Source organism: Vulpes lagopus, chromosome 6 (genome assembly GCF_018345385.1).
Source record: "Vulpes lagopus strain Blue_001 chromosome 6, ASM1834538v1, whole genome shotgun sequence".
NCBI lineage: Eukaryota > Metazoa > Chordata > Mammalia > Carnivora > Canidae > Vulpes > Vulpes lagopus.
Window position 1 is genome coordinate 59,654,629 of NC_054829.1, and position 12,764 is coordinate 59,667,392.

Below are 12,764 nucleotides of genomic sequence, written 5' to 3' on the forward strand. Positions count from 1 at the left end.
ACCAAAAGTACAAAAGCATGGATAAGAAGGATACATATCAGTGAGGGGTCAAGGAAATTAAGATTAGGAAGGGGTTTAAAAGGAGCTTCACTGTATCTATGATCTCTTGTTTCTTTTACCGGGAGCTCACCGCTTCCCAATTCCCTACTCTCTACCCCACGGAGCGGGGGTGGCTGCTGAGAAACTGAGATCAGCCATCCTTTGCAGTGTGGAGAACTGCAAAGGTGGTTCAATGGGAGCATTCCTCCCTGCACAGCAAAACAAGGCTGGATTGAGAACCATCTATTTCACTAGTTTTCATCTCTTTTTTCCCAAAATTTCAAACAAACTTAGACATCAGTACCTGCCTGTATGGACCAAAAAAAAAAAAAGGAGGAAGAGGAAAGAAGAAAGAAAGGAAAAAAGAAGTCAGAATCACATTAGCACTTGTTAGAAGGATTATGCCTCTCTTTATTTTTTTTTAAAGAATTTATTTATTTATTCATGAGAGACACAGACACATAGGCAGAGGGAGAAGTAAGCTCTCCACAGGGAGCCTGATGTGGGGCTCCATCCCAGGGCCCTAGGACGACCTGAGCCAAAGGCAGATGTTCAACCACTGAGCCACCCAGGTGCCCCTGCTCATTTTTAAATTGGGTTATGTTTTACTATTGTTACAAGAGTTATGTATTCTAGATAACAAGTCCTAGGTCACACATGTGTCTTGGAAATATTTCCTCCCAGTCCGTGGCTTATCTGTTGATATTATTTTTTTTAATAAATTAATTTTTATTGGTGTTCAATTTACCAACATACAGAATAACACCCAGTGCTCATCCCGTCAAGTGTCCATCAGACGGTGGGCTGTCCTCAGTGCCCGTCACCCATTCACCCCCACCCCCCCACCCTCCTCCCCCTCCACCACCATTTCCCAGAGTTAGGAGTCTTTATGTTCTGTCTCCCTTTCTGATATTTCCCACACATTTCTTCTCCCTTCCCTTATATTCCCTTTCACTATTATTTATATTCCCCAAATGAATGAGAACATACACTGTCATTCTCCGATTGACTTACTTCACTCAGCATAATACCCACCATTTGCTTCAACGTGGATGGAACTGGAGGGTATTATGCCTCTCTTTAGAGAATGAATATATTTTGGGCAGCCTGGGTGGCTCAGTGGTTTAGCGCCACCTTCGGTCCAGAGCCTGATCCTGGAGACCCAGGATCAAGTCCCATGTCAGGCTCCCTGCATGGAGCCTGCTTCTCCCTCTGTCTGTGTCTCTGCCTCTCTCTCTGTCTCTCATGAATAAATAAATAAGATATTAAAAAAAAAAAGAAGAATGGATATATTCTATCATCCTGGTGTGTGAGAGTCACAGTGGGAGGCACAAAATCAATAGTAACACCAACTTATGTTTCTATAGTACCCTTCCATTTTCAAACTTGTTTCACTGGGAGTAGAAAACAGAGAGTTATATAATAAAGTAAGAACAATGCAAGTTACCCTGATATGACTACCATAGGTTTGGGCTCTGACCCTCCTCCCCGAAATCTCCTTCTTCCCTTGAATGTGAAGGAGTTCAGAGCACGTTACCCCAAAATATGCTGCGTGGCATACAGACTATTTTGAGTGAAAGATACTTGGAAAACAGCAAATACAAGAATACTCTGATCTTCCTTGTTCTTAAAAGCAGGAGATGAAATTCCTATGTGACAGATGATTTCTTAATGCCAAAAGGAAAGTAACATTCCCATCATCAAGGATGAGAAGCTGAGGTTGAGAGAGTTCTACACATGTAGGCCCTGTTAAAACCACTGTCTTCCTTCAGCCTCCTCACTCCTAGTCTAGTCACTTTTGCACACTTGCCTTTGTTCAACCTTATTTAGGTTTTGCCATTTTTTGACCCTTCATTCCTTATAAGGGCTCACATGTCATGTAAACCTTAACATAAATTATGTGTATGTTTTTCTCCTGTTAATCTTTTTAAAAAAAAAGATTTCATCTATCTATTTATGTGAGACACACAGAGAGAAGCAGAGACATAGAGGGAGAAGTAGACTCCCTGTGGAGAGCCCAATGCAGAACTTGATCCCAGGACTCCGGGAATATTACCTGAGCCAAAAGAAGACACTCAACCGCTGTGCCACCCAGGTGTCCCTCATGTTAATCTGTTTTATGTCAATTTAATTCTTAGGCCCAGCTAAAAAAAACCCTAAGAGGGCAGAGGGGAGAATGTGCCTCTCCTACAAGTGTATACAATGTCTCTGACAACTTCAATCTCTGAACCAAGTTGTAGCTCCAGTGTTACCTTCCTATGAGCTCGGCTCCCCAGAAACCTCAAAAGCTATTCCCTCTTTGAAGAAACCTTTCTTTTTTTTACTATTTTATTTATTTATTCATGAGAGACACACACAGAGAGAGAGAGAGAGAGGCAGAGACACAGGCAGAAGGAGAAGCAGGATCCATGCAGGGAGCCCGATGTGGGACTCAGTCCCGGGTCTCCAGGATCACATCCTGGGCTGCAGGCAGCACTAAACAGCTGCGCCACCGGGGCTGCCCTGAAGAAACCTTTCTGACTGTTCATCCTAAAATAGCATCTTCAGTCTTTCCCCAATTCCTTTCCCAGCATTACATTAATTTAGAACATTCATCCTTACCCAAAGTCATCTTACATGTTAATTTATTGTTTCCCACGCTCTCCAGCATAAAAGCTTCATAATGCAGGGGTCTTAGTAGTGAACATCACTGGGACACCCAGGGCCTAGGATGTCACACGACCAACAGCAGGGGCCAGTAAATATTTGTGGGACATGTGAGTGAATGAATCTACCTTTCTTATGGCCTCTGTTCATCTATTCTTCTTCCTATTAATATTCCCACTAATTCTAGATACACTCCAGATGCTAGTGCCCTGCCAATGTACCAAGACATTTCAATCTTTTGCTTTTAATTCAACCTCATGTGTACACTGCCCCAGAATCCCACACTCTCTGCTACCTAACAAACATCATTTTATTTTCTAAAAAACAAACAAACAAACAAACCTTCAAAACAGGATCCTCTTCACATCCTCTGCCACCAACTCTTACCACTTTTTCCCCTACAATTGTTTCAGCCTTTTGTCACTGTTTACCATTATTAAAATAACTCAGAATAACATAAATTTAAATTGAGCATTGCCATTTACAAAGTATTTTAACATTAATCCTACTTAACCCTTAAAATCTTATAAAACTGGGTATCTTAGAGAAGTGAAGCTTGTATTCATAAAAACCTCTATGCTCAGAAAACCATAAATGTTCAGAGCAGTTTTATTTGTAAGAGTCAAAGACTAGAAACAACTCAAGTGTCCCCCAGTAAGGTGACTGGATAAACTGTGGTACATCCGTATAATGGAATACTACTCGTTAATAAAAAGGAGAAAAACTATTTACACATTACAGCAACCTGGATGGGTCCCAAGAGCATTATACCTAGTGAAAAAGTCAATCTCAAAAGTTTACATATCATATAATTCCATTTATAGAACATTCACAAAATGACAAAGTTATATTAATAAAGAACAGACTGGTCACTGCCAGGAGTTGGTGGTAAGGAGGGGGTGTTGCTAAGGGGTAATACAAGGGAGTTTTAGTGTGGCAACAGAATAGTTCTATATCCTGATTGTAGCAGTGATTACACAAATCTATATATTTGATAAAATTTCATAGAACTATGTAGCACCCCCCCCCGACAAAAATCAGTATATATAAAAACAGTAAAATCTGTAATTATTGCTAGTATTGTATCAATGTCAATTTACTAGTTTTGATAGTGCCACCATTGGAGGAAGCTGAGTAACAGATACACAGGAACTCTGTACTGGTTTCACAACTTTGGTGAGTACAAAATTATTTCGAAATAAAAAGCATAAAAGCATGACTGCTTTTATTTCAGAGGACTATCGAATAGAAAATTTACTTTGGGAAGATTCTCAACTGCAAACATCAGGACCATATTTCATATTCTGTAGATCTACACATCCTGAATCACTTCAAAAACTTAATGAAACAATGACACTCTATATCGGTACCTTATAGTCATGATTGATAAGTAGCAAACTTAATTTTACTAACCTGGAGCTATAGTCGCCATTCAGGTTTCCAGAATAACTGCCTCCATGGCGATGGTGTGTTTTTACCCTCCAGAGGGCTGGGCGCGCCATCTGCTGTGCAGGACCCACCTAGCCTGAAATATGGTTACAGGCGAGTGGGCTTAATTGAATGATCTGTTAAACTAAACCTTGTTATGTACAAAATTCTAATGTAATTTTAATCTATATTACTTCACACAAAACGTGGATTTTAACTAAAGATGCGTTGTAGAGGTAGTTTTGTAAATATACACCTGATCACTAAAAAAAAATAAATATACAAAAGCTGCGGCAGTAGTACAATAGCAGTGTCAGCAGGAGCAACAGCACACATATATTAGGCCCACCCACTGCCTCATTTCATCCTCAAAACAGCCAGATAAGGAGGTAAAATTATTATTGCTTTTCATTGATGAAACTATTGAGACACAGAGAGGTTAAATAACTTGATCTGAGTCACACAAGGTAGTAATTGGCAAAACTGGGAACCTCGGCTGGTCTATTTCCTATGTCTACTGCTTTTGTTCCTATATAACAGTGCCTTGATTGTACCTCCTCACCTCTGGTTTCTCTTCCTATCAACCCATATATTACCTCTCCTGCCACTGCCAGAACAGATCACCACAAATTCAGTGGTTTAAACAATACAAATGTATTATCTAACAGCTGTGGAAGCCAGATATCCAAAATGAGTCTCACTGTGCAAAAAAACAGGTGTTGGCAGGGCTGCATTCTTTCTGGAGGCTCTAGAGGAGAATCCATTTCCTCGCCTCTTTCCAGCTTCTATAGGATGCCTGTATTCCTTGGCTTGTGGCCTCATCCCCCCATCTTCAAAGCCAGCAACATCAGGCTGAGTCCTTTTCAGATTACCACCTCTCTGCTTCTCTCTCTTCTGCCTCTCTCTTCCATTTATAAGGAACTCTGTGATTAGATTAAGTCCATCTAGATAACCTCCTTGTCTCAAGGTCATTTGATTAGCAAACTTCACCCCACCCACAACCTTAATTCCCTTTTACCATGTTACCTCACATTATCACAGGATCTGGGGATTAGGACATGGACATCCTAGGGGAGAAGAGGGCATTGGTCTACCTGCCAGAGCCATAATGCTGTAAGCCATAATCATAGACTTCCAATTTTTTATTTAGATGACATTTTCCTTTACTATTGATTCTAAACTTTTTCATTCATATGTTTATATTCCTGCCTTGTTCTTAACAGTTTGGTTGGCTTAGGAATTGTATTACAATATAGAAAATTACAATTTTAAGAAAATCGGAGCTAGTCTTAGACAAGCTCCAGCCCTGTACTATATATATATGATAGCCACTATCACATGTGACCATATACATTAAAATTAAAATTAAATAAAATTTAAAATTCAGTTATTCAGTTAGACTAGCCATATTTCAACTGCTTTAAGGTCATGTGACTAGTGGCTAATATATTGTAGAGTGAGCATATAAAACATTTCTATCATTGTAGGAAATTCTACAGGACAGTGCTACCTGAGACTCAACTGGTATTCTTCCTTGGTCTGGCACTTTCAAGACTACTTCCTGGCAGGTGTCATCACTCTGATGCCTTTTCTCTCTGAGATTTTCCTATAACTTTGTCTGAGACTATCAATAGAAAGTCAACTAGTACCCAAAGGTAGGAGAGCTCTGGGATCATTTCCAGGTAAATAAATGGCTAACTTCTCATCTTTTTTAACAGTATTTTTCAGAGAGATGTCCTAGGATGATTGCTATTATAATCAACTAGGATAGTTATTTAAATTTGAGTTTCTTGGACTATATAGTTGACCTTTTGAATCTGCATTTTGAACCAACCTTCTCAATCATTGTTATGGAATGCTCAAGTTTGAGAACCACTGCTGGGGGAAACAATCAATATTAGTATCCAATTACCCAAAACCTTATAGTTGGATGTTAATTTGCATAGGAATGGAGAGCAATACCAAATTTTGGTACCAAAGGAGATATTTTTGTTTTTTTTTTAAATTAATTTTTATTGGTGTTCAATTTACCAACATACAGAAAAACACCCAGTGCTCTTCCCGTCAAGTGTCCGCCTCAGTGCCCGTCACCCATTCCCCTCCAACACCCGCCCTCATCCCCTTCCACCACCCCTAGTTTGTTTCCCAGAGTTAGGAGTCTTTATGTTCTGTCTCCCTTCCTGATATTTCCCAACATTTCTTTTCCCTTCCTTTATATTCTCTTTCACTATTATTTATATTCCCCAAATGAATGAGAACATACACTGTTTGTCCTTCTCCGATTGACTTATTTCACTCAGCATAACACCCTCCAGTTCCATCCACGTTGAAGCAAATGGTGGGTATTTGTCGTTTCTAATTGCTGAGTAATATTCCATTGTATACATAAACCACATCTTCTTTATCCAGTCATCTTTCGATGGACACCAAGGCTCCTTCCACAGTTTGGCTATTGTGCCCATTGCTGCTAGAAACATCGGGGTGCAGGTGTCCCGATGTTTCATTGCATCTGAATCTTTGGGGTAAATCCCCAACAGTGCAATTGCTAGGTCGTAGGGCAGGTCTATTTTTAACTCTTTGAGGAACCTCCACACAGTTTTCCAGAGTGGCTGCACCAGATCACATTCCCACCAACAGTGTAAGAGGGTTCCCTTTTCTCAAAGGAGATATTTTTGAAGAAGGATTATTTTTGTTGCTGTTCAAATTACACAGTAGAAGGCCATCTACACATAGGCTGACTGCCAACTCACTGATTATCATGATTCAATGTGATAAAGTTCACTTATGTAGTAAGACAATTAAAAAAAATTGTTCAGGACATGAGGTAATTTTTTTTACTAATGTTTTAGAACTATGCTTATTTTTTAGTGATTTTTATTATTTTTATTGAACTATAGTTGACAAAATTATAAAATATGTTAAGTGTACAGTGGAAAGAACAAATATTGTTAAAACGTCTATACTATCCAAAGCAATCTACATATTTAATGCAATCCCTATCAAAATACCAACAGCATTTTTCATTGAACTAGAACAAACAATCTTAAAGTTTGCATGGAACCACAAAAGACCCTGAATAGCCAAAGCAATCTTGAAAAAGAAAAACAGGGGTGCCTGGGTGGCTCAGTTGGTTAAGCATCTGCCTTGGGCTCAGGTCATGATCTCAGGGTCCTGGGATTGAGTCCTGCCCGCCTGCATCAGGCTCCCTGCTCAGTGGGGAGTCTGCTCCTCCCTCTCCTTCTGCCTCTCACCCTGCTTGTGCACTCTCTCTCTCTCTCTCTCTCTCAAATAAATAAATAAAATCTTAAAAAAAAAGAAAAGAAAAAGAAACAACTGGAGGTATTGGTATTGCAATTCCAGACTTCAAGTTATCTTACAAAGCTAGTAATCAAAACAGTGTGTTTCTGGCACAAAAACAGACACATAGATCAACAGAATGGAATAGAAAGCTCAGAAATAAGTCAACAGTTATATGATCAGTTAATCTTTGACAAAGGAGGCAAGAATATGCGATTGGAGCAAGTCTTCAACAAATGGTGTTGGGAAAACTGGTCAGCTTCACACAAAAGAATGACACTGGACCACTGTCTTACACCATACACAGAAACACACTCAAAATGGATTAAGGACATAAGTGTGAGATAGGAATCCATCAAAATCCCAGAAGAGGACCAAGGCAGTAATTTCTCTGACATCAGTCATAGTAACAGATATGTCTCCTGAGGCAAGGGAAACAAAAGCAAACATCAACTATTGGGACCATATTGAAATAAAAAGCTTCTACACAATGAAGAAAACAATCAGCAAAACTAAAAGCCAACCCACAGAATGAGAGAAGACATTGGCAAATGACATATCTAATAAAGGGTTAGTATCTGAAACTATAAAGAACTGATACAACTCAACACCAAAAAAACCCAAATAATCCATTTTAAAAATGGGCAGAAAAGGGGCACCTGGATGGCTCAGTCAGTTGAGCATCTGCCTTCAGCTCAGGTCATGATCTCAGGGTCCTGGGATAAAGATACACATTGGGGATTCTCCCTCTCCCTTTTACACATGTGTTCTCTCTCATTATCTGTCTCTCTCACATAAGAAAATAAAGTCTTTAAAAATAGTTTTAAAATGGGCAGAAGACATGAACATACATTTCTCCAAAGAAGACACACAGATGTCCAACAGACACAAGAAAAGATGTTCATCATCAGGGAAATAAAAATCAAAATTTTTGACAAACTTTTAGCTAGATTGACTAGGACAAAAGAGATACAAATTACTTAAAAAACAAAATTAAAATAAGTGAAAGTGGGACATTACTACTAAATCTACAGATATAAAAAGGATTATAAAAGAATAGTATGAACAATTGTATGGCAACAAATTGGATAACTTAGAAGAAGTGGATAAATTCCTAGAAAACACAAAACCTGCTAAGTCAAAATAAGAAAAAAAGAAAATCTAAATAGACCTATAACAAGTGAGGAGATTGCATCAGTAATCAAAAACCTTCCCCCCAAAATAAGAGCCCTGGACCCGATTGCTCAGTGGTGAATTCTACCAAACACTTAAAGATCTAATACCAATCCTTCTCAAACTTCAAAAAACTGAAGAGGAGGGAATACTTCCAATCTCATTTTATGAGATCAGCATCTCTGTGATACCAAAGTGAGCCAATGATACTACAGAAAAAGAAAACCACAGACTGTTATCTTTTATGAACCCTGATGCAAACATTTTCAAGAAATACTAGCAAACCAAATTCAACAACATATAAAAAGATAATACATCACTGCCAACTGGAATTTAGTCCTGCAATGCAAGGATGGTTCAATATACAAAAATTGATCAGTGTAATACACCATATTAACAGAATGAAGGGAAAAAAACCCTTCAAGATAATCTCAACTGATGCAGCAAAAATACTTGATAAAAATTCCACACTCTTTTATGATAAAAAAAAACTAGGAATAGAAGGAAACTACCTCAATATAATAAAATATGAAAAACCCAAGAGGACATCATATTCAATGGTGAAATGCTGAAAGCTTTTTCTCTAAGATAAGAACAAGGCAATGATACATTCACCACTTCTACACAGCATAGTACTAGAAGCTCTAGCCAGAACAATTAGAAGAAAGAACAAAAGAACATCCAAATCAGAAAGAAAGAAATAAAATAATCTCTATTTACAGGTAATGTGATTTTATTTGTAGAAAACCATAAAGATTTCATACCAAAAAACCTATTAGTTTGACAAAAACTAATTCGTTATATTAATGAATACAGCAAAACAACAGGATATAGAGTCAACACATAAAAATCCGTTGAGTTTCTATTTACTAATATTGAACAAACTGAAAAGGAAATTTTTAAAAACAGACTTACAATAGCATCAAAAAGAGTATAATAATTAGGAACTAACTTATCTAAGGAGGTAAAAGACTTAAACAATGAAAACTAAAAAACACTGCTGAAAGATATTAAAGGTACAAATAAATTGAAACATAAATTGAAACATTTCAAACCTAAATCCCATGTTCATGAATTAGATTTAATATATTATTAAAATGTCCACACTACCCAAAATAATCTATAGATTCAATGCAATCTCTATCAAAATCCCAATGACATTTTTTGCAGAAATAGAAAAGATTGATCCTAAAATTCATAAGGAATTGCAAGGGACACAGAATAACTAAAATAATCTTGAAAAGAACAGTTGTAGGTCTCCTACATCCTGATTTCAGAGCTTACTACAAAACTACAGTAATCAAAACAGCGTGGTACAAGCATAAAGGTAGACAAAGAGACCAATGGAATTGAATAGAGATCCCAGAAATACACCCTCTCCTATATGGTCAATTGATTCTTGACCAGAGTACCAAGGCCTTTTCCTCATTCAATGGGGGAAATGGTGATGGGAAAACTAGACCCTTACCCAACACTGTATACAAAATGGATCACCAACCTAAAACTAAAGCCTAAAACAAAACTTTTAGGAGAGACCACAGAGCAAAAGCTTCATGACATTAAATTTGACAATGATTTCTAAATTTGACACCAAAAGCCCAGGCAACAACAGACAAAAAGAGACAAGTTGGACTTCATAAAAATGTAAAACTTTTGTGCATCCAAGGGTACTTTCAACCGTCTTCCCTGAGAGTTGCCATAGTTTCCTGCTTCAGCAGGGCCTAGAGAGAACAGGCGCTAACCCTTCACCCCCACTGGCTCCACAGAGCCAGCTCTCAGCACCTCCTCACAGGAAGGCCAGCACTCTACTTCAGCATGGGGCAGCTGCCTCCCTTCAGCTGCCCACCATGACTTCTGAGTCTCCCTTATTGGTGGGCTGGAAACACTACCAGCACTCAGAGGCCACTGTCAATTGCCAGATCAACCTGGTGCTCTATACCTCCTACATCTACCTATCCACATCTTACTACTTTGACTTTGATGCTGTGACTTTGAAGAACTTCATCAAATGTTTTCTTCACCGATCTCATGAGGAGAGACAACATGCTGAGAAACTGACAAAGCTGCAGGACCAATGACCAGATCTTCCTCAAGGATATCAAGAAACCATACCGTGAGGACTGGGAAAACAGGCTGAATGCGATGGAGTATGCATTCTACTTGGAAAGTGTGAATCAGTCACTATTGGAATTGCCCAAACTAACCACTGGCAAAAAGCCCCACTTATGTGACTTCACTGAGAGTCATTACCCGAATTAGCAGGTAAAATCCATCAAAGAATTGGATGACCACAAAGCCAACTTGCATAAGAATCTGGCATGGTGGAGTGTCTGGTATGACCAGGGAGTCACACATGGCGGTGAATTCCCTGGTCACTAAGGCAGTGCATGCATGTTGGGGTAACCTTTACCTTTTCTATAGGTCTTACCAAAATAAACACTTAAGTTCTTTCATTTGTACCATTCCTTCAAATAAAGCAATTTGTTACCCCCTCCACAAAAGAGATTTTTGTGACAGAATGAAAAGGCATCCATAGAATGGGAGAAAATATTTGCAAATTATGTATCTGATAAGGGACTAATACTCAAAATATATAGAGAACTCCTAAAACCAAGTAAGAAACAAATAAGCTGATTCAAAAATGGGCAAAGGACTTAAACGTTTCTTCAAAGAAGATATTCAAATGGCCAATAAGCACATGAAAAGAGCATAACACTATTAATCATTGGGGAAATGCAAAGCAAAACCACAGTGAGGTAGCACTTCATATTCATTAGGATAGCTACTATGAAAAAAATCCAAGGCGGGGGTACTGAGCTGGTTTAATTGGTAGAACATGGGATTCTTGATCTCAGGGTTGTGAGTTCAAGCCCCACATTGGGAGTGGAGCATACTTTAAAAAGGTTTTTTTTTTTTTTTATTTGACATAAAAAATATTGGCAGGTATGTGGAGAAATTGGGACCCTTGCACACTGTTGGTATGAATGCAAAATGGTGCAGCCACTGTGGAAAACATTATGGCAGTTCCACAAAAGATTAAAAACAGATTTAGCATATGATTCCGCAATTCCACTTCTGAATGTATACCTAAAAGAATTGAAAGCAGATTCTCAAAGATATATTTGTGCACCCATGTTCATAGCAGCGTAATTCACAATCACTAAATCATGGAAGCAACCCAAGGGCCCATGAGCAGATAAATAAGCAAAATGTGGTATACATATACAGTGGAATGTTCAGCTTTTAAAAAGAAGGAAATTCTGACATACGCTACACATGGGTGAATCTTGAGAACATTATGCTGAGTGAAATAAGCCATCCACAAAAAGGCTAATATTACATGACTCCATTTACATGAGGTAGCTAGAGTAGTCTAAATCATAGGGACAGAGAGTAGAATGGTGGTTGCCAGGGACTGAGGGGAGGGGGACACAGTTTCAGTTTTGCAAAATAAAAATAGTTCTGGAGATGGGACCGTGGTGATGGTTGCTTAACAGTATGAACATAATCAATACACTGAACTGTACACTTAAACGTGATTAGGATGACAATTTTTATGTTTTGTGTATTTTATCAAAAAATTTTTGAAAAAGAAAGATCAAAGCTAATTCAGGCCAAATCCAGTATGCACACGTGTAAACTTTAGTCTTTATGTTTTTAAGTTTCTGTGTGGTGAATTAAGCAATTTGATTTGCCCTCCCTCTACTGCCTCTCACATTCCAGGGACATATATTTTACAAATCAAGCTTCCCTAGTCATTCAACAAGTGAGAGAAAAGTATACTTTGTCTAGGCAAACTGTCTCAAGCACGAATGTGGAACAAAGGTATTGGCGCACATGCAAAGCCTCCAAAAGTTTACATCCTACGCATTTTATCTTAGGAGACTATTCTATGACAAAAGTCAATCCATAAGTGCTGGTATATGGTCGCCTGTGTTTTTCTCTAATCTCTCCACAGAACTGATTATAAACTCCCTGAGGGAGGGATCACAATTTATATTTCTATTACTTGGCAGGATTTTCAGACTGTATTCATATTATAGTAGAAATTCAGTAAATGTTATCTATTCTAGAGGTGTTACCAACAGTAAGTGAAGCTTCCGTGAGCAGAACTGGAGATGGGGGTGGGGGGTGGGAAAGAAGTGACCTGGGACCCAGGGATTATTATTAGGACTCCTTTC

General features: G+C 38.5%; 1 pseudogene; it reads left to right on the plus strand.

Moving 5' to 3' along the window:
• The first annotated feature begins 10,430 nt into the window (after positions 1–10,430).
• On the plus strand, positions 10,431–10,962 carry LOC121492567 (annotated as a pseudogene).
• The last annotated feature ends 1,802 nt before the right edge of the window (positions 10,963–12,764 follow it).